The sequence below is a fragment of the Anticarsia gemmatalis genome, chromosome 4, assembly GCF_050436995.1.
Source record: "Anticarsia gemmatalis isolate Benzon Research Colony breed Stoneville strain chromosome 4, ilAntGemm2 primary, whole genome shotgun sequence".
NCBI lineage: Eukaryota > Metazoa > Arthropoda > Insecta > Lepidoptera > Erebidae > Anticarsia > Anticarsia gemmatalis.
Window position 1 is genome coordinate 14,375,418 of NC_134748.1, and position 24,496 is coordinate 14,399,913.

The window sequence follows — 24,496 nt, forward strand, 5'->3', positions numbered from 1 at the left end:
TATATTCAGCTGGTACTTAAAGTTATAGGGTAGTAAAATGCTGTTGTTTTGGACTTAAATGGATTCTCAATTGATTTAGAAATTTGAAATAAACATGCATTTTTGTAGACAGTGATTTGTTTTGGACAAACCTTTGTACAATTTCTGAATATAAAAACTGGTGGTTTAATTTTCAGTTTATTCCACTTCCAAGAGATCCCTAGTTTTATTCTTGTAGCACACAATAGTAAAGCAAGTGCCCGACTAAATGGCCATATCATTTGACTATAATAAACACTATATGAAAATGACTAACTATACGAAAATCATTACTAAACACTAATACTAATGACAAACATTTTCACATTTTTCTATTTCCTAGTCCATTTTTCAAAGAAAACCAAGACAAGATTCTATAAATAAAACGCATTCCACTCGCAATCGAGCAACAAAAACGACTGAAAATCAGTACAGATTAAGGTTAGACATTCGGGCTTTGATCGACAGCTATCAATAAACAGATTGTTCTATTTAATCTCATACAAACTGGCTGTTTACTCAATACCACGACTTTTAGCGATGCGCGATGACAGCTTCCATAACCAAGTTACCTTAATGCTTCTAGGATTCATACGAAATAGAAATATACAAATCTGTACATTATGACGTCATGAGCTATTTTCAGTGATTGTGCGAACGATGTAGACATATACATAGATATCTTAACGAGAATTAATTTTATTTGGCTTCCTTTTTTTCTATTATTTAGTCAGTTTGTGACTAAATGCGACATTTTGATTAATTAGTCAGGCAAACAATTGTAATAAGGCTACTAAAAACAATTATTAGATTTGAAAATTTTGGTTCGAAATATCATTATTGTGAGCTTTAAACAGCTCGGTATGATCAAAAGAACTGCAGTCTCCATAAAAGCGAGACACAGCTAGTTTAACAGATATTTTTCTAAGACTCTCGTCTTGTTTCAAAACTTTTACCATAAAAACATTTATTTCACCACTTAAACTATATTTTTTCGATAAAACTGTATCGCGAAATAAGGAAAAACATGGCAATTTCCTCTCAAACTAAAACACTTAAAACTTGTTACGTTTCGTTATGTAAATGTAAGAAGTTGGCAGGTAAGCAATACGCCACTTAACGAAGAAAAACTTCATGCTGTGACCAAAAGAAGAACATTCGACAACACTCGGCAACTGTCGGAAACTCTCGGCAACTCTCGGCAACTTTCGGAAAGTTTCTTAAAACATTTAAATATTCAATGTTCGCGCACTACTGCAGTTGAAATCGCGAGTCTTTGACTGTTACAATCCAGTGCTTTATAAATAAAGAACTTGGTTTGTATGTTTGTTATTTATTCATAGACACACATTTTAATGGCGTCGTTTTGGCTGCAAACACGAGTGTCAAGCAGCTCTAATTTAAAGACATATTGAAAGGGTGTGCCAACATGCTTTTAATTTATTTCAATTCAAATCTTATTTATCTTTTGTTTAGGTGTTCTTCAAACTGCATCAGTGCAGAGATTAATTTAAAGTTATGAGGTGGTCAGAACTTAAGAAAGCTGAAAAGTAAAAATAAACAACTACTTTTCTAAGGAACAATGTTCATTGATGTTTCCGTATCGCAACACTCAAAACGTACTCAAAGCAAACCCGCAAGCTATGTTGTATATAAACCGTTGTCAAAGTACCACAAAGTCGTGTATTATAGTTGTAAATCTGTGCAGTTTGTTATTTTTGTATCGGAGAGCTGAAGCAGCTGTCTCAAGGCTCTTTGATAAAAACGTTTAAGTGAATTATACGGCAGTACAGTTGGGACGTGCAAGTAAAATTTCCTGGAATTTTAATACCTCGACGACACACACAACAAGTCAATAGTAACAAATGATTGTTTTTAAAAAACCTGGATTTTTTTGCTTTCAAGCTTGTCGGGCCTTAAAATTTGGATGTAAGAAAATAATTTACCAATTGGGTACTTAAAATTCACACAGTTATCATGAAGACGAGTAGTGTCATTTTTATCTCGACATCAAGCTGTACATATGTATTTTAAGCGTAAACATTCAATCGTATTTTCTTACACTTGTAAGCTCCTAAATCTCTAAATTCATTTATAATACAGAGTAATTAACGGAGCATAGCTTACAGATGCCTCCTTAAAATTCCATTCAAACGATAATTATGATAACAATATCATTAATCCTAGCTCCCTCTGACCTGACGCAATGAAATATAACTAAATACCAAAATCTTGATGGATTATAGCATTCAAAACGTTATTCAAATGTCTGCTGTAGATAATTTATAACAGTTGAGAATATCTTGAGCTGCGAGAATGAGTTAGTGTGACTTTAATACCTCTCGCTGAATAATCCCACCGTCTGAACGTTATTGAAATATCTCTGTTAAATAGCATTTCGCAGAAATATTGTTTGTTTCGCGGTGATTCAGCTTTGCTTGTTTAAGCGTTCAATTTAAATGTTTTGTGTCATAGGCGTAGAAATATGATACGGTTATAAAGTTGTTTTATTGCTATGAATAAAATTGTTATTCAAACTACACGACTAGCCTTACTAACTTAAATCTCTAAATTGAATGTGATGTTAGGATTAAAACCTCTAGGTCTTACAATTTTTTTTTTGTGGTTATATTTAAAGCAATCGCGTACAATAAATAAAAATAATTGGAAAATACATTTTTGGTAATCCAATATTTAGTTTACGACCAATAGAACTATTTACAATGGCAAGTAAAACTGTAGTAAGTGTTATATAGAAATTTATAATCTGCAATATATTTTATAAAGAGTTCCCGTCCACATTTTCCTGCCCTATATTTCCTCAGTAAGTGAATTTGCAGTGGTTCCCGAGCGGCACAAACGTCTCGACGCAATACCTTCAATACTTGTCGCGCACATTATCTACTGTGCAACTGTGCAACACGGCGGCTGTATACTGTGCACTGTGTACTGTGCAGTGTCACCGAACAATAACTTCTAAGAGATTGTCGGTGACTTATGGTAAGTGATATTGTGAGAGGTGAATAGAATAAAGTTTTATCTGAAACGTACAATATTTTATATTTCTAAAAGCACTATTTTTAAGGATAAATGCTAAAAAACAGTTTTGTTTTAGTGGTAATATAAATATTATATAAAATTTTGTTAATAATGCTCGTTATCTTTAAACATAATGCATTAATCTAGGTACACTTATTTGACTTTAATGATTATAACACACATCTTTGTTTTGAATATGTTTATAATATTCTTTATATTTAAGAATATATATTAAAGCATGCTAACATTTAAATGCACAAAAAACAGCCATTAAACTATAAACACGTTTTGTTTCTGATGAAAAACCAGCAAAAAAACAGTCGCGAGTTTTGTCTTTGGATGACCTTACATTTTTAGGTATATCATATTATGACAGGAAGAGAATCTGGTTTTTATAGTATTTAAGAAAACAATACGCAATTAAAAACTGCAAAAAGTGGTTGTCTAATAACTTTGTTTACAATAGTTATTACATATTAACTCTGGTGTCTAAACGCTAGTACATTTCCTAAGGCTTTAATGTCTGATTCTCTGGACATTTCCGAGTTTATGTAGTAGTTATACAAGATATTTTTAAAAACTATTTAAAAAAATTATATTGGTAGAATAAGACGTTTCAGTGACGAAAATGTATGGCATATCTTAGAAGGAGTAAATTCAACAATCAAAAATACACATTTTTTCTTCTCTTTAGTAAATATCTAAAAACATTCCTCATCATAAACTAGGCCATCATAATCAGAATCTCCAAATATCTGCGAAACAGACAAAAAGTACCGTCGTCTTAGAAAAAACGCTATGAATTTATAAAGAGTACATTCATCAGTGAGAACAACGCTTTGTACTCACTAACCTTCATTTATTTGTGTATAGGAACAACTATAGCCTGACAACTTAGTAGAAAGCAGGGTGTATTTATAATTTTATATAATTAGTAATTCTGTGTGTACAATATAATGAACCTTTAGTAGAGTGCCTTAGCATGCACGACTTATCTATAATATAATTAATAATTGTAAGTATCTACAAAATAAAGTAGGTGTAGCAAACAGCCCACTCTCAGTAGCATAAGCCTGCAGGTCACAGTTCAAAATTCTAAATTTTGTATACTTCTGCTAGCAGTGAACTTTGCAATCAAGGCTTTCAACCAAGTTGTCGAACTATAACGTCTTGTTAATGTATTTAGAGAGATAGAAGGAAAAGTAGTATTCTCTTTGTGGAATATTTTTTGATAAAAAATGTCGGTCACGATTTGTCATGCCTTTGTTTTGGTGTGATAATGATATTTTAAGAAGATTGCGAGATGACGGACGGTCTAGTATGACTAGCCTGAATTTGTTTAAGATAAGCCGAATTCCAAGTCAAAAAGCTGCTATAGGACATTGTTATTGTCTCTCATAGGTCAAGTAAAAAAGAGAGATAGATTTAAATCTAAATGTTCAAAACCTGTGGCATAGAATACTAGTAGATGTTTCTGCTATTATTTTTTGTTTACCTGACTTTAATTATTACAAGTCTAGAAGTTAATAGTCAAGAGCATGACATTTACTAAGGTAATAAGTCATACTTGACTATGTTTATTACTTACATAATATTTGATAGATAATTGTAGAATTACAGCCTAACATTTTATCGTTCTTTGGTATCTAAAAACTAACTTCCTCAGGAAATGAAAGCCGACTGGGAATTTGGGAAGCAAAACGAATTCCAAGTGAAATGTCACTAAATAAAACTTCGTTACTTATATTACATTCGTCATGACATTAGTTTAGTAAACGGAATATAAACAAAGTTACTATACTCATATTAATACATTTTATCATCGAGTTTCATCTTTACCGCTGAGAGCACCAAGCTTGTAAGAATTTGAAAATGACTTAAATATGAAATTCAAATAATCGTAGACAGAAAGTACCACTATCGACTTTCGACAACCGGCTAACTATCGACAAAATTTGTAAAAAAATTTGATCAGCCGTAGGCGTATAAACAAATTTTGGAGAAAAATTTTAATATCAAATTTTTGGTACAGAACATTGTCATAACTAACATAAAGAAAGTTTCTATAGCAACACCTGAGAAATTTTATAGAAAACGTCGCGTCAACAAACTGTGTAAATACACCTCGTGTGAAAACCCCCCTGGAGGAAAACTGGTCGTCATTATAAACATCGGTTTGTAAAAACAAATATATTTTAATTTGTTTCTCTTGTTATCGTCCGGCCTCTACAATACATTTCATTCTACTTCCTCATTCTCGTTTACTCGTTTCACTCCAATGGCTTCCCGTAGAGAAAATATTACCAATAAAATATTGGTTTTCCCTATCAAAATTTATAACGAATTTCGTTTGAAAAAATAAGATTAATTTAAAAATAAGGCCACTCCGAGTTCGAATGATATTTTGTTTGTAGAATAAATATGAAATATTTTCGTTTCGTTTTTCACGGATATTGCAACAGAATTTGGAATTAATTTTATTGTGTTTTATTGTAGCTGGGCGAATATTGGAAATTATATTTAACTATTTCATGTGAAATTTAATGTAGTTAATATTTTATTTGTACATAACTGCCTAAGCAAAATGTTATATTTAAGACTAGCAACTTCCTGGAAAGGACGAAAATGAAAAAATATAGAAACAAGAATACCACGTACCACGTACCAATACTTCATACACTAATTTTCACTCATTCAATAAATGAGTCTAATAACTAAGAACATACAACATTTCTCATAGTACTAAATAACCTGGTAAACATCAAACTCTAATCTATTTAACACAGAACACCAAGTCCTAAACCGTTATTAATCATGAATCACATAAAGCAACTAAATCAAACGACACAATAAACTTTAAAGCGATCCAGCAAATCGTGCGTATCTGAATACGAAATAACAGTTACATCATAAGCCTGTTCCTCGTACTCGTAACATTCAACAGTCGTAAGCTTGATGTTCCTTACAACCGTTATTGTTAATCACTCGTATCTAATACGCGTACTAGTACTAATACCTGTTACAGGTAATTGTAATTGGCTTCTGTTATTACGTACTTGGGTTCGTGTTATGATTATTGACTTGTTATTGTTGTAGCCTAAGAGCTGGTAAAAGCGATTGTACGGTTGTACTAAAATTATTCGTTGCCGTAAGGAAGTATTTTGGGCAATCGACATTGTTGCGATGCAAATGAATTCCTCATCTCTTTGGTAATAGTTACTCATCGAATAACCAATGGATTCAGATCTTAGAACAAATTTTATTATCTGTAGCGCAGTTTCCTTAATTGATGCTTTCGATTAGCCAGTGTTTGACATTTAAAATGACTAAAAATTGTTCTTATAGCACATGCTAGATGCGCTGATCAGATTGTCATACAAAATCTGTAGAGACATCGGTAATTTCACCACTGTTTTCCATACAGATACTACATGAAAAATATTCTGAAGAATGTATCTTGAAAATCCCAAAATTAGCTTAAACTATGTATTTGTAAATCAATCAGGAACCAAGCTGATGACCCGCCAAATTCATTATTATTATATTTTCTATTGAAGCAGTGCTCAATACACGCCATGAAATAATTCGTTCCACTTTGTGTACGTCATGAGAGTCGAGAATATAATTTTCTTTGAATAAGAAGCCTTATCGTTTGCTTAAAGCAATTTGAGTTTCGTAGAACTTTGAATAAAATCTCAAGTATTTATATTTTTGTCAAACACACAACACACCTTGTTTCTATGGGGGTAACAGGGTACAATAAGTATTGATTAATAATTCTATTTTATAAATAAATGTCACCGCATTATATTAATAAGACATCTGCCAGTACGTCTGAGTGTTTGATTTGTTCGCGAACCAACATTAAAAACTTATATTGAGCACGAATTGTTTGGTTGTATATTTTTTCTATAGTTGAAAGTATTATTATATTGTGATATACATTTCTTCTCATTACAACTTTACAACAAACAAAGTTCAATATATATAATATATTTATATTATCGTTAATATCTTTTAAACCTTCCCCAACTAAAATTGAATTCACTAATAGTCATCTAAAATATATCTAAAGCTACCTTTTAGTTGAAAAACGATGACTATAGCTCAAAACTGTTAATCTTAACTAATGATGAAACAAAGACGTGTAATAATTCATCACTGAACACAACGTGAACGGAAGCTTTGTTCATCTTGATTAAATTATAAACGATATTAATGATTTTGAATTAATTACAAACTTTGGAAAAGCATTAGGTGTAATGTTAATGTCTAAGGTCCCAAGTGTATTAGTGTATTGTAAGCAAAGTAAAGGTAATTTAAAAAACCTTTTTCATCAGAGTTAAACAAAGGAGCTTTAATTTTACAATTTGACATATTAATCTAAGTCAGCGATCTATCCGTTATCTCTGATACGATTTCGAAAATGGCTGTTAAGCAACTGCTAAACGGTTCACCACAAAATGATAGTTTGTAATGTGAGTAATTTTAACTTTAAATGTGCAAATGTATGAATTCACGTTACGATACTTATTGTTATTGTTTAAAAACCATTATATTTATCGAATGTAGAATTAGTCTATAACGATTTATAACGAGTATACTACGAGTTAGTTTGTAACGATTTATAACTGATTTATAACGAGTACCTAATCTTAATCAATTTACCGTATCTATTTCAATATTGTATACTAGGAAAAATATTAAAATTATTATTATTTACTTTTAAATACATGAATAGTAAGTAATGTATGTATATCTACTTTTAGAAACAATTTAGTTATTATTTCCTTGAAAATGATTTGCCTTATGAATTAAATAGGTATATTTTAACAATACTAATGGTATCACAAATATAAAATAAGATATAAATTTATTTTTTATTTGTGATACCATTATTTATCACAAAGTTATGCATATATAAATATTTATTTGTTTCAATAATAATAATAATTACATCTATTGTTTTCAAATCTATACCTACTACATTAAATACTTTGATAAATGTAGGTACGCAAAACACCAACATTCACCTCAGTGTTTAAGTATTAGACGAATATTATATTTCATATAGGTATGCAGAAAAGTAGTACATACAAAATAGATTTTTATAGGACATCCTCTCCCGTTGTTACTGTTATTAACTTAAACTATCGCTTTGTGTTATTGATCCCTATAATATTACAAGGAAGTAATCGTGGTCGCAAGTCAATAAGGCAAGCGTGGAATGCGTATTGCAACTTTGACATAATGTATTACTCACCATTCATTTTAAAAATAATCATTGTACACAAGGTACTAGCGGCTATCAGACGATTGTCAACTGAGGTACACAGTAATCCTCCAGCGCCGAAACGTCAAAAAACTAGCGTATAAATTATTCAAATTAAATTACTATCGTGAACATGTTGTACTTTTTCTTCTTCTATACTATTTATCACTAGTATAGCGCCCCGGTTGTACCCTCAATTTAATTAGCTGGCTCCCCCGATACCGATGGGGGTCACGTGCTGACATCACAGGTCTTCGCTGAGTTATGACGACGTGTTCAATGTTTACTGTTTGTTATGGCGGTTTAATTAATACCACGGTTATTAAGTAAGTGGATTGAAATAGGGATGTTACGGGATGATCGGAGTAAAAAGGATAAAAAAACTTTGTCTTCTAGGGCGGGAGTAAAAAGGGATAAAAATTCAGAAGTCAGCTATGCTTTGATATTCGGCCACTACAAACGTTGGTGATTAACAACTGTTATAACTTATAAACCACTGAATCCAAGCAGACACGAATTGATCTATTTGTGGGTCACATTAATATTTATTATTTGCGAATCGAACACACGATCTCTGCGTATTAAAGTAGCAGACCAAAGAATCTTAGACACGGAAGCTTTCAAATCGAGGATTCGATGTTTGTAGCGAGTGTCGAAGCGCCATCCCTAGTAGTAAGTAATTATACAATTGATGATTGTGTCGAGCTCCAAGGTTGACAGTGTTTACTATGAGTTTATGATATAAACGATATGTCAGGGCCGCGAGCTAGTTGCGCTCGTCCAGCGCACTTGCATCCATTCATCACACGCGACAGCTGCAACTGGGTTCAAGCACTGACAATTACTATTCTTTCTGTTTATATAGATAAGAGAGAGACAAAAAACGGTTTCTTTTGCAGTTAAAGTCAATTAACGGTTTAGTAGACAATTATAAAGTTATCTTGATTGAAAACTACCGTATCATCTGTTTAATATCCTTCCGACGCGAAGCCGTTTAGTTCTAATAGCGTGATTCTACCGGATTGTTCGACTGTCTAAAGTTTTACCAATTTCATAAACACCACTTCAGTCTACAAAACTTCCGCAAAAGATTTGAAGATTTGAGTATTTTCCGAAAACAAAATCTTCAAAAGGCACTTGGAAGGATCCGGAGTATTTTCTCAGAATAAAACCGCCCTATATCCTCCCTTAACGGTTTAGGGTAAGCGAGCGTATTTTGCAACGATTCACTGTTGCTACGCCGCGTCGTATTGGGACAAATAGCACAATTGCTGACAATATCCGAAAAATCTCCTGACCTTGCGGGCTGGTATTTTTTTAGACTGGTGTGTAGTTTTAGGGTTAAGTAAGTTTTGAAGGAACAAACAAATGTCAAAGTGATGTTTCAGCTTCTTGTGCACACATTACTGTTAGGACATTAACCAAGGTTCCAACACGGCATTCTTTTTAGATGAGAAGTCTTTGAATATAATCTAGCACGGATTTCAGGCATAATATAATGCGTTAAGTGTGGTTAACGTATCCCCTAGAGACCTTCAAAGTAGATTCTTTAATTTTCCTGACTTCTATGGTTATTTATTTATTTATTTATTTAGGGAAAACAAACAGTTATAGTGGTGATCAACGTTAAAATATTGCCTGCCTTGCTATCCACTTAGGGACGACTAACCATTACCAGTGGTCGCAAATATGACGACACCTAACCTAATAGTGGTTACGACAACGATCCCTTTTCAGTGTATAATAATGTCCTTTCGCGAATTAATATGAAAGGCCCGTAACAAGTTAATGAAATAAAGTATTATCTTTGAAGTCAAACACTATAAAGATAAGTTGCACGGGACGTAATGGGGGTTTCCGGGATAGTCATAATGAGACGACAAAGGCTCAGTTAATATTATTCATAATTAAAGCCCGCCATAAGTAGGCGTCATCCACTTCGCCATTCTGTTTGTGCTCTCACTTTGATCATGGTGTTTGTTTTGATACCCCATATTATTATAACTTTTAGATGATAAGCTTGGATTTATTATTAAAGGTATACTTTGGTCTTTGTTTATCAATATTCACGCCTATTGCCAATAGGAGCACACCAAAGAACGTCTCTTAGTATGATCCTTACAAACTTCTGCATGCTGTAGCAGATTTGATAAAGTAGAGGTAATAATATCACGAAAGAGAGAGAATTCATAAGTAGAAAAACTTAATTGTATTCATAAGCTAACACTAACTTTTAAGAGCATTTAAAAGTAAGTGCGAGAACCGACTCACGTATTATTTTCTTTGTTAAGTTTCTGTCCAAAATAAAAGAAGAACCGGTCTTATCGTCAGCGTTTAAAGTAGTTTAGCCATTAAGCTGTTGCCGACACATACTTTTTTATCTGTTAACTTTAGATTCCATGACCGTCACGCAATTCTTCAGCCAGTATTGTAACTCTATCGAGACTCCTAAGTTCATTACTACACATATAACTAAGTACAAATCGATGTCCAGCAGGCCGGGAGACTCGTACGTCTCTCAAGGAATGTGGTCGGTAATTAGACGCACAGTGTGACGCGCCCCCTTGTTTGTTCACTTGTAATTACATGTGTTATAAACCTCAATGTATACGTTACCCGGTTGTTTGTGCAATGTATATAGTAGTATAGTATAGTCTTTATTATAAATCTAAGTATAAAATAACTCAAAGGTGACTGACATAGTGATCTATCAACGCACAGCGGAAACCACGGATCGGGCTGGAATTTGGCATGCAGGTAAATATTATGACGTAGGCATCCGCTAAGAAAGGATTTTGATAAATTCTATTGGGAAGGGGAGAAAATAGGGGATGAAAGTTTGTATAAAAATTGTAGTTTGTAAGTATAAAAAATTGCAGTCAAAAGCTAGTTATACATTAATCATGAACTTAATCTCACTTCTTCTCTACTCGTACTAGCAAATTTAATTTTGTTCGATACGTTTTTAATATCTACAGATAAACTGTGTATGGAACTGCATAGTGTGATTGTAGATTTGACCTTTCTGTCTGTTAGTAATATTTAGTGAGATGTTCTGATTCAATTTTGAAATGGAATGTCATGTCAATCACTTTTTTCAACCCATTGCTGACTGTGGATCTTCTGTCTAGAACATGCAGGTTCTGGCATTTCGTTCAATACGAAAACTGCAATTTTGCGTAATATTATAATGCAACGGGTCTTAAACGCGATTAAAAATTAAAGGTTAGGATACCTTATTTGTTTTATGTGGTTTTCGTCGGTCAGGGAAAGTACTATTGGTCTTTCCTAATTAACACTAGTATATTTATGGATAGTTGCGCAGAGTTTAAGGCAATAGGCTCGCCTTCTATTACATGGGACTTACATTGTCAATAGCGAAGCGTGGGTTGTTACACCTCTGCCTACACCTTCGGGTATAACAGGTGTGATGTTATGAATGTGAAATAAATTAAAGGTCACCGGTCACATATGGACACGTGTTATATAACAAAGACCAGCAGTAATCCACAAAAAATCTTACTTCAAAATCTCTACCTAGTAGACGGCTATCAAAACAATCGCCTATCTTCCGAGCTTTAATCAACAAACTTCAATCTCAGGTAGCAGAGGCGGCTCTTAAACCTAAGTACTAACGAGTACTAAGCCTTTATGATTGTGTCTTTAGGACAATAGGGTACCTTTAGAGCCGTCGCTTGTCTCCAGGTATGGTCCTAAGTATACAGGATGAGCCACCTACGACAACAGGGTGTGGAAGATGAAATAATAATATTTTGTGTTGGTTACTGTCCTGGCGTTATTAGTCATGTTGTGTTTTAAGCTAGGTAAAGTGTACAAACTTGTGTATTTTGTAAAGCAATAGTACACTTGTGTAATATATGTACATAGTAAATCCAAGACTGTAGGTGTAGACTGCTTCAATAAAAATGGCTTTAGTAATACAAGAAAGACAATCGTAGTTGTCGATTTTTATTGCGATAATGAATAATAATTGCGACAAAACCTTAGTGTTAGCCCTAAAACAAATAGTGTAATTTATTTTTATGAAAAATTTGGCGCAACTTTCGAAACAAAATTAATTTGAGATTAATCTTTTTTAAAATTAAATTGATGGGAGTCGCTCAGTAACTAGGAAAGAAAAAGTTTTTAGTTTCAATTAAAGTTGAAAAGTGTTGTCTTTTATTGTTACGTTTAGTATACAAATACACAGTAAAAGAGTAGGTCAATAAAAGTGAAACAATTCACTTCAGTCCGCAGTAAGAAGGCGAGTTAAAGTGAAGTGGCTTTATTTCAATGATCTACAGTAAAACTTTAACTACTCTCGCTTTGCTTTGCTAATTATACGCGTAAACCTCGGTTTTATTAATAAATTCAACTAGGAATGTCCTTATTTTGAAACTTCTGGGTTTCTTTAAAAGATTGTAAGCAATTATATTGATGACCTTATTTTTTTATTTATTTTGCCAAATTTCTTAACACTCTTTCACTATTAATTTGCTAGTTCTTGCCAACGACTTCGTTAGCGTATAAGATATCCTAAAATTTATCAATTAAATAAAAAGAAATACACATTAATATAGTCCATCACGCAATCAAATATTATCGAAATTCCATAAAAACACGTCATATCTGATTGGGAATCAACCCTAATATGATTCTAATAAAAGCAGAAAAACCAGCAACCCACTGAGACGTAACAAGCGTTAATTAACTTCTCATAACATAATCGAACGACACCACGCAATATTTTGGTCAACTTCCTAATACACTACCAACTCTATTACCTTATACAAACTATATTGTATGCTAGAGCGGTGTACAGGCGGTGCATGTCCCCGAGGCGCGCGGCTCATCACCGCGGTAATGCGGTACCCACAGCTCTGTATACATATACATACAATAATGTTTGTATGTATGTACATTATTGCATCGGTGACCGCTAGGGAGTATTAACGGTTTAGTGGGTCAAACACGTGAACGTACTGGTTTATGCCCATGACTTCATCCGTGTTAGAAGACTTCTTCTCGTGGTGTATTTTCAGCGGTAAGTTCAGGAATAATAAGACTTTCTGCGCACAAAATTAGCGCAATGGGTTGAGTTGTTTCTTAGATTGTTCATAATTTGACCCAAGAACTACCCACAAATTAGCAGTGAATCTTTTAGTTAAGTCAGTAAGATGTTCTAGAGGTCGTATGACAATATTAACAATAAATATGGTTGCAATAAATTTTCTGTTGCTAAACCTTTTTACATTATAGTTTATAATGTTATAAAAATACCATAATGTTAGCCAACAAGGAAAAATATTGGTTCCTGCTTGTTTCACAAGTAGAGCATGATATTACGTCCGTACACTCGTATATTTTCAATGCATAATCACCGAGCGGATAGTCCCTCCGTCGCGGCGTATCCCACACTTTATCGTAATGCTATTCAAATACTCGATAAGTCGCTGAACCCTTTTTATTTGGGTATCAACAGCTCTCGAAGATATTGTTTTATCGATAGTTATTATGGAAATGGGTGTTGTGACAGTGTTTGTTATTTTTTCTTGATAATAAATCGTTTTAACTGTTGTGTAAATCATTTGAATGTACTTATAAATCCTGGGGATATGACGTGTGTGTGTGAATTGAGTGAGCACCCTAAATAAAATTCAATAATATATACTAGTCATTTAGTAAAAGGTGTGAAACAATTGTAAAAACAATCTTACAATTTGTAAAAATATAAAACATGAGATATATCAGTTAATGAATGCTCACTCAGTTCGCACATACGACCACCCTGAATCTCAGAACGTATGAAGAATTCATGTAAGATTTATGTACTACTCTTTAGTAAAACCTTTATAAAGTTGTCGTTTTAGATATCAATCGCCAAGGGCCGTATAAAAAAAAATTACAAATACTTTCATATGCTCACTCAATTCACACACTTTGAAAGGACCCGATTTCTTATGAACAAACCATAATTTCATTTTGTTATAAATCTTGTTTTATTAAAAGGTATACACGTGATTTTGTAAAATACAAAGCGAACCATAAATGTAGCACGTTTTGTAATAGTTAATTAATATAAGTGCTCACTCAATCCACACAATTCTGAAATGTTATAAACGTTAATATCTTTGAATTTATAAGGATTAGAAAGCTATAAATTGTGCTAGTTTTAGTAAAGAAAAGTTACTAAAGATTTGCCATTTTACATTTAGTACTCTCAGTTTACTCTAAAAGATATTCAACTGTTTGTGTTTCAATGAAAATCTGCCATACTGTAGGGTTGTCACGCTGGACATTTTTGCTGAACTAAAATTTTATTTATTTTATAATGACCTTTATCTACGAGGTCAGCAGTAGGACCTGGGATGTTACAGTAAGGTCAATGATACACGAATTTGATTGAAACCATTTATTTACATAATGTAGTTTAATTAAAAAAATTACAAATTTAGATTTTTGGGTTAACAATCGTTGTCGATCAGGATGTAGCTTAAAGAGTGCAACAGAATATTTTGATCAGTACTTTCGTGGATATTAGTACAGTTGTCGTCGTAGCAAAAATATTTCTCGTTTGATAAATAATGACTCTTATAATGACCAATGCCTGTTAAATCTAATCTTTTTTAACTAATTTTAAAGATTTGAGTATATTTTACAGTTGGATTTTAATGTCATTATTCAACAACTACGAGCAGTGATAGCCGAGTGGTATAAGTTGACACCTCCTACGCAAGTGGTCGCAGGTTCGAACCCAAGGCAACACACCAATGACTTTTCGAAGTTATGTGTGTATTAGAAATAATTGTCACGTGCTCCAACGGTGAAGGAAAACATCGTGAGGAAACCTTGCATGCCTAAAATTTGTTTAATACATTTATTGAGGGCATGCAAAGTCCCCAACCCGCACTTGGCCAGCGTGGTGGACTCAAGGCCTAACCCCTCCCTCATTACGGGAGGAGACCCTTGCCCAGCAGTGGGACAGTAATGGGTTAAATTTATTATTCATTAACTACACGATAAGACCTTTCGTCATATTATTATTTTTGCCTAAAAATATTTATTAGACTTTCTTCAAACACATGCCTAAAGCACACAATATTCAGATTAAACCGACTATTGTGCTAGCACTATCAAATATTATTTGTGGTTTATTGTTTTAATCTATAGCAAATTTTATGTAGATTTCAAATATATAAGGTATGTCTAGGGTGTTAGTATTAAAATATGACGGAATCGACGCTTAAATGCCAACCGCCAATTCAATTTCGCGCGCCATTTTTGGCCCGGACGCTTAACGGTATATTTGAATTTTGACGTGGGGCGCTCGAGAGGATAATCCGAAACTAGGTGCGTATTATTATGAGGGTAGTTTAGTAAAATTAACAAAATATGGATAAGGCTGCGTTCGGAAATACCGTGACAACCCTACAGTATGGCAGATTTTCATTGAAACACAAACAGTTGAATATCTTTTAGAGTAAACTGAGAGTACTAAATGTAAAATGGCAAATCTTTAGTAACTTTTCTTTACTAAAATTAGCACAATTTATAGCTTTCTAATCCTTATAAATTCAAAGATATTAACGTTTATAACTTTTCAGAATTGTGTGGATTGAGTGAGCACTTATATTAATTAACTATTACAAAACGTGCTACATTTATGGTTCGCTTTGTATTTTACAAAATCACGTGTATACCTTTTAATAAAACAAGATTTATAACAAAATGAAATTATGGTTTGTTCATAAGAAATCGGGTCCTTTCAAAGTGTGTGAATTGAGTGAGCATATGAAAGTATTTGTAATTTTTTTTTATACGGCCCTTGGCGATTGATATCTAAAACGACAACTTTATAAAGGTTTTACTAAAGAGTAGTACATAAATCTTACATGAATTCTTCATACGTTCTGAGATTCAGGGTGGTCGTATGTGCGAACTGAGTGAGCATTCATTAACTGATATATCTCATGTTTTATATTTTTACAAATTGTAAGATTGTTTTTACAATTGTTTCACACCTTTTACTAAATGACTAGTATATATTATTAAATTTTATTTAGGGTGCTCACTCAATTCACACACACACGATATGACTTCGATTCTTACATCGTACAAAACGCTTTTACCTTATAAGACCTATATTTCGAACTGGTAACTTGACTTCCTTTAAACTGTTCTCAACTTAGAAACAGCTTTTTTCAAATAACAGACACAAATTCTATAATATATTTGTTTAGGAATCAAACTCACGACCGTCTCCATTGTGCCATACGCACTGCCGATTTATATCCAGAATATGATACATGTTTATGTAATATCACTGCCAAAATATATTCATATTGAATCTTTAGAACTATACATAAAAGTTAAACAAGATAATTAATCCGACCGAATCAAATACACCTCACTACAGTATCAATATCTTACAAACAAACGTCTCCCGACATTAGCATGATAACACGTATCACGTTACGTTGAGATAATGACGTCACAATCTCACCACCTGTTGCTGAACACCACAGAGCTCTCTAATTACACACAAGCTATGTAAACTGAGGACAGGATTTGTTTGTTTGTGGGGAACTCTTTGAAATTAGTAATCCGACTGTGAGGATATTTTACTAGGAAGCGTTGTCATTGTGGGTAAAAAGTCTTATAATAGAGTTTAGGAGGATATATTCTAACGCACGGTTTATAGTGAGTACTAGTCATTGCCAATAAAGTAATGGCCAGTATCACTTGTAGTTGTAGCTTGTAGATAAACGTTGGATAACTAATCCTACCGTTAAACATACAGGAAATGTATGAAATCAAGTATTCTAATTCCACCTGAGAAGCCGACCAATAGATATTAAGAAGCGGAAGAACCGGGAGTGAATTCATACTAAGGCATACTTCGAAGCCTTTAAACGATTAATACGTCTTCTCGAGCAAATTTCATAACTTTGAATACATTCTAAATCATCCCTTAACATAATATCTACTCTTATCCCAGCAAATAGAATACAAAACAGAAAAATACCGCACTCACGTGATAAAAGTGTCGCAACTCATTCAGTTGGTAATCTAATAACATTGTTGGAACAGATTCGTAATTACCGCCCTCCCTGGGAGGGGGTGGTCACATGTGTGTCGCGTGATCGGTCAATCACGCGGAAGGTCCCGCGCGATCGACGAGACCGACGCGGCGACGCCACCGGGCGCGGCGGTCAGCCGGTCATTAATGAAACGTGCCCGATTGATGACAACTGTTGTTGACTTTACTTCGTAGTGTTAGCTTGTAAGGATTTCTGAAAAGCTTTAAGTTACTTGTTGTATAATTGTGTATTTGTAGACGAGTCTATCATAAGCTGTAGCTTAAGAAAAACTATTTGAATTATATTTTGTGTCTTCTTGAATCGCATGAAACTACTGATCCGAATTACTAAAACCAATTATTCATGACACAAACATTTTCCCTAGTGTCTACAAAAAGTGTTTGAGTATCCAAGATAAAACTTGATATTATCTCAATGCATACATACAAACGATCATTAATGTGACGCCTATTTTACCCGAAGGCGTAGGCAGAGATTATGATAATATATTCACCGTATATGTTAAAGAGATACCTTCTTAAAATCATATGTGCATGATAGGAGCCTCTCCGCGGCGCATCCTGGAAGCAGCTAGGTTCGGTAACGCAGAATCTAGGCTGACTAATCCTCTCACCACAATGGTAGTCTCAAGCATTAGGCAAACACCCCGCCTCTACCTCTAGATTCAGTTATTTGGACATGTACATATTATCGTACTTTCTAATCGTCAAAGATCACGCGTGCACCCACTGATCACTGAAGGTAGCCGAACTGTAGGCACTAATCACTTACTAATCATTGCCAGTCAATATTTTGTATTTACTTCACTACTTAGTACATATTAGTAACATTTTGTAATGTTAGCTAATATTTTTTGGTGTATGTTTGTAGCGGTAAACCTTCCGAACTGTTGGTAATTTCGCTAATTGCAAATACAGTAACTTTGATAATGATAAGTATCAATATTTGACGTAAATTAATAAAATAGGGATTGATTGATTTTTATGTTAATAATTAGCATCTCACGTGAAGGTTTGGGTCGGATTACATCCTTACGTAAAGCTTTAAATCTTGTCTTTGAAAAATCTGAAAATTTGAAAAATTGAAAAATCTTTGAAATTACTACATGATGTATTTTTAAATAGAAAATACATAGTATTTCCCCACCTACAATTGTTACGCCTCCTTTCTATCTCTGGGACAGTAATAAGCCGAATATTATATCACCAAGCAAAAATACTGACCCAAATATATTTTTAAATTCGTGATACCCTCTGACGTAAATTTATCACCAAATTGTATTTACGTCAGCGTCTCCCGGAAAAGTAATAACAAAAGCGATGTAATCACAGCTTGTTATAAAACTAAGTAATATTTTAATAAAAGTTTTAATAACTCGCCGTTAGTTTATAAACGTCGTAACTTGGAGGTTATTTCATCATTCTTTTTGTCTGAGATAAGATGAGAATTAATCTAGTTTTCTAGAATACTATGTTAAGTCAGTTTTACGTTAGTTTTTTTCTTAGTAGGGTCAAAAATTGTGCTTGACGTACTGTCTGAGACGATCACCACACGCGGTGTTAATCTTAGTGTTTTCGACAAATAGTCGTTCAAGCCTTCTTGTGTCGTATGTTTTAAATGCAACATACGTCATCCCTTCCTCAATCCTAGATGACCGCTATGCGTTAGTTTATTTATTTTATTTTACATACTGTACTGGTATCACACACTACGAATGTTTGTCTAAATATATCAACGATATTACCGTGGAAGTATAATGGACAGAGTTTTTATCTTCTATTTTACATAACTGAAGTCAGGCAAAGGAAGTTTGTAAGGATTGTACCAAGTGGCGTTCTTTGGTCTTTACCTATCCCTATAGGAAAAGGCGTGATATTATGTATGTATGGTCAGGAAAAGATATAAAAATAACACCAAAATAACAAATTCACTTCGAAAGATCAGTCCGAAATCACTCAAACATTTTCGTACGAAATAAGTGGCAAAGGCCAAGAGCTAACCAAACAGCGGTAATTTTACTTTCAACGTACAAACACAGATCGACACAGTGTCTCACCGTGTCACTCTGTTCGACACTTTCACTACAAAAGTGTTATCTGTGCCCCACACGCCGCTAAATGGAAAGCATTTATCATAACTCGATTTTTAATTACACTCGCTGATAACATTATCTGTTCGCTCGATACTGAACTAAATATAATGTCAGGTGAAAATTATATGTGTTACTAAAATGTTCAATTATTTACGAATTAAATTAAATTTAACGTAGAGTGGTAAGAGAGTAAGTAGATATATCCCAAACATCAACTATAATATAATATACATATTCATTTTTGTACCTGGTTGGTTAGGTACAAAAATAAATCACTATGATGGTTATCTCCGCAAATAATATATGGTGCGTTTATTGTCCTCATGGTGGCTTTAGTCATGTGCATATTGTGTACTCACAATAAATAGACTAGTATATTCGTTTTTTATAACAACTAATAATTATCCACATAGACCACCATCAAACCTTCATAAACCTGTCAATATTTACTCATTTATGTTAAAGTTTCATAACTATTATTATAATCAAATGATCATATCATATTGATCGATATAGAAAATTAGATCGAAAGTAATGAGCGTTGAAGTCGTTTAATTAATTTAATTACTTTTGATCAATACGCTGATAAACGATATCAAGTGAGTGCAATAAAACAAAAACCTTTTTCACGTAATGCACACTATCAAAATAGTTTCATATATTAATATTTCCCGTCATACAACAGAATAACATAATTATCATAGATCAAACAAAAGAAATCTTATCTATTTCATTTCATCACTCGTTTATAAAACCTGTACAATATCTGTAGCAAAGTAAACCGAATAATTCAATATTGACACTAAGTTTTACCGACTCAAACCCAGTTTAACTTTACTAACAAAAGTTTGTACAAAACGCCCGCCGCGTAAACAATCAACTTCCGACTTTAAAATGGAGAATTTAAATTGACTGACTTTAAATCAAGTCGATGCCGACCTACGTTCAAATAATAATAGAATGAAATAAATTAAATCATCATGTAGAAGACATTTCTTGAATAACTTGCTTAAGAAAATTTTATAATTAGCTCTGAAAGGTGAGCCAATTCTTATTACAACAAAAGCTAGTGTCAAAAACTTCGTGATCAGATTTATTATATTCATTCAGATTGAAAAAAAAAATTAAAATAGTCTTAAAATAACTTGCAAATACCATCAAAACTAAATTGAAAATTACGGGTAGATAGCCTAAAAATCAAAATGTGAATAACAGAGTTAAACTGTAAATTAATTGTCGGGCATAACTTTTCTTATTCTACCTTCATAATAAAAAAAATACTTACATAAAAGTTATGTTAACTTATCACGAAACTTAGAACATCTAGTACTTATCACATAAATGAAACATTCACTACATACAGTTAGAACATTCACTCACTGAAGATACTTAGATACGAGTCGAGTCGAGTAAAGTTACGCGATGTCGCCGGTACGTCGCGTCGACACGTGCGTTCGCTTCGAGCGCCGCGCGCTTACTGACTCCGACCCGCTTCGGTGGAATGAATGAGCCGTAGCACCGTAGCGCTCGTAGCTCGTAGCACCGTAGACCGCCTACGGACCGTGAGGGTCTGATTTTCAATTTGTTTTTAATGATTAATACAAACGTGGGTAGTAGTACTTGAATGAAGTGAACGCTCATGTTACGAGTGGTTTCGTAACATATTTTCGTAATCTGGTTCGAAGGAGAATTGGATTCATTCGGAATAAATGAATAAAATACTTCGAGTTATTTTTAAACGTTTGTTTATAGATCTGGATGACTTATTTGGATAAGAGGAGGTGAAGAGGTAGTTCTAAATATAGCACATGATTATCGAATTTCTGCATATGGGTAAGTACCTACATTTATAAAGTGGTACCTCGCAAAATAGTTGCGTGTACAGTGTACACCTATGTTTTAGTTAACAATTTAATTCTTAATCTGAATAATGACGACAAGAAAGACAAAGACTGTATTCTCACATAACCTAACTCTATGTTAAAACAGAATGCTGTTTCACCCTCATTTCTTTCCCGTAATAAGTACTACTTACCCCATTTCGCTCATTAATCTTTATAATAAGCCTCTTCCCTTACTTGAAAAGTGATAAAAAGTTATAACTTGGACTAAATTGTTTTAATTAAAAGAATAATGACTTTCTTTATAACACGATATTGAACTTATTTTCCTGTTCAAAATAAACGAACTCTAGACAGATTATTACAAAACACATTTTAAATAAAACCGAAGACTAAAAAATACGTAAATTTTTGACCTGACAATCAGGTTTATTGATAAAAATGTTTATCACAATATGTTGTCGTGGCTCCTGTAGTGTCAGAAGGATAAGACCTTGAGTCCATCACACTTGCTAAGACCACTTAAGGTCGCTGCAATCCTTTAAGAACTCTCAGGCATTCAAGTTTTAATCACGATATTTCCTTTTCCTTTAAAACAAGTAACAATTATTTCTAATGCACACATAACTTGGAAATATAATTTTCTTTGTTCCTTAGATTTTTAAGCCTTTACTAGCAGCGTGAAAAGCAAACGCTTTTACCATTTAGCCATCGCTTTTCTTCTTATTTTGCAATAAAGCAGTAATAATTCATAATTTACAAATTGTGTTACACCTGAATACCGAACAACAAAAAGGTTTTAATACAGTGTTGTATGAAAAGGCTTTTTCCTCGTAATTGAATGTAAATTATATATCGGTTCACACCTGGCCCGCTTTTAAACGTTACTTACACACCTATATACCTGTTTATTCGGTATATTGGATACGTATATTGTTTTCTTGTTGTATTCAGCAGATATTAATTATGAAATTATCTGCTTGTTATGTTGCTAAAATTCAAAATTGCTATTAAAAATTGAACGACACTTTTAATGCGCTACATATTATAAATCAAAGTCCCCTATGCCTCTGTCTGAAAATAAAAGGATTCCTGTGGAAGGTATTTTAATGTATTATTTGTTGAAGTTTCGTGTAAAATATTTTTTTTTTCGGGCGAAACTGGGTCGCTAATGTAATACAATACTTGCATGATTGAATTCCCGAGTGTTTTGCATCCAATATCTCTTAATTTTTGCTGAGCAACAGATAGAAATATACCTTTTACCTGAACATTAAAACAAACAAATAAGTTTTTATTACAGGTTTTAATGTGAATGTTGAACTGCGATGTGCACCATCCATGCTTATATTATATATTAGCAAATGTAATTCTGTCTGTTTTGCATTGATGAATATACCATCGAACCGGTTTTGATGAGGTAGGTACAGCGGTATAACCATTATTCTTCTTCTTCTTTTCGTATGGTTAGTGGTCAACCTAGTGTCAAAGTTGTTCAAGTCGCCCGAAGGTCTTTGACATGGCTTAAAGACTGTTATCTTAAATGACGACAGCCATGACTAACTATTTAAGTATTACAATTTGACGTTTAAACCTCGAAAACTAAGTGTGATAAAAAATCGTATAGAAATATTTTGTTAAAATTGGCCATTCAACATCTTAATAAAAAAAACCGTTTTATATTTTCACATACTGAATAACAAGCGAACAAAGTCGCGCGGCTGAACTAGTACGAACACATCAAGTAAAGTACATCGGTCCATAATAAAAGTTAAGCTAATTAATCAGTAGAAACACGTAGGTAGCGTTAATGGTAGTCGTAAACTCCTTTGTGGAGTTTTACAGCCTGAGAGCCTGAGAGCCTGAGAGCCGCGCTCACAGCTGAGAGCGCGCTCAGTACTGATATCTGTATTAAAACTAATGCAACCTGTTATTAACGTCGTAAACTTCAGAATGATGGGTGAACGTAGAGTGATTATTATTGCAATTCTTCTTTGGTGTATTGAAGAGATTATATTTTTAGTAAATTTTGGTTACTTCATTCGCATAATAATAGGCAATGAGTGAGAATAAATATTAATGCTAGGTTAGTGACTTTTAATCTATATAATTCATAAAGTCGTAATATAGTGGAAAAATATATAGGACAGTTTGCGTAAAGATAGTTTTAGAAAGTCAAACTGACGAGACTTTGACGGTATCAATCAATTTTAAATCTGAATGCACATGCGCATTCATGCTATATTTTTTGTGTGGTTACTATTTCATTTTCTCTTGTTGTTAGTTGGAGCAATTAAAAGAAAAAGTTACTAAGATTACTTTTATTCTTGCAAATCAAATAAAATAAATCAGATAATTTATTGCCAAATATTAATACCTACCTATGTTCCCTACAAGAAAATAAATAAATCTGGCTTTTTTCATACATTTCAATACACGTGCGTTTATCGCAAGGTCTACACGCACGACCTTGCGACAACAAATCTTAAGATACATCATCTGCAAGCGAGCAAATATGCGGCCTTGAATCAGACTATTCTAAGTATCGATACCGCGGAAGTGCGTGTTTGAGGCGGGACACTCAACATCAACTAAATCTCACCGAGAGCTGTTATGTCAGTGTTAATGGCCGCTCTATAAAACATACTGATTTATACCACTGTCATCGCTCACAATAAATCTGTGCGTATTGTGATAACTGGTTATGCTTGTGTGTGCGTGATTTCAAGTTCAAATATTGAGTGTGCGCGCACCGAAAGAGTTTTGTTTTTTTTTCCAAAACGTTCTGTAATAGCCATCGTAAAACTTATAACATGATTATTATTGACATAATTAGAAGTAAGTTTGTTGTCATAATTGACTTAAACAATGTTTCTCGTAAACTTAATCAGGGGGGCTATCACGTATCTCAGTTGTCAAACATTTGAAAGCCACTATGCTGTACATTGTTTTCTCTCTTAAAATATAGTGATTAACACGTTAAGTCAAAGCAGCAATGTACTGAATAGTGACCATCAATTTGACGTACAGTAGCTGTCAACTGAGATACGTGATAAGCCCGCAGGGCTAGATTCCTGACAGCCAAACCCGATGTAACTTTACCCAGTAAAAGAACCTAAATACTTTTAAACAA

General features: G+C 33.4%; 1 protein-coding gene across 1 annotated transcript in view; it reads right to left on the reverse strand.

The window, feature by feature from the left end:
• Window positions 1–20,992, reverse strand: part of AstC-R2 (Allatostatin C receptor 2) — a 158,598-nt gene extending 137,606 nt beyond the window's left edge. The window contains exon 1 of the mRNA XM_076113897.1: window positions 20,808–20,992. The gene's annotated coding sequence lies outside the window, so the exon portion shown is untranslated. The remainder of the gene's footprint in view (window positions 1–20,807) is intronic.
• Between the last annotated feature and the right edge of the window lie 3,504 nt (window positions 20,993–24,496).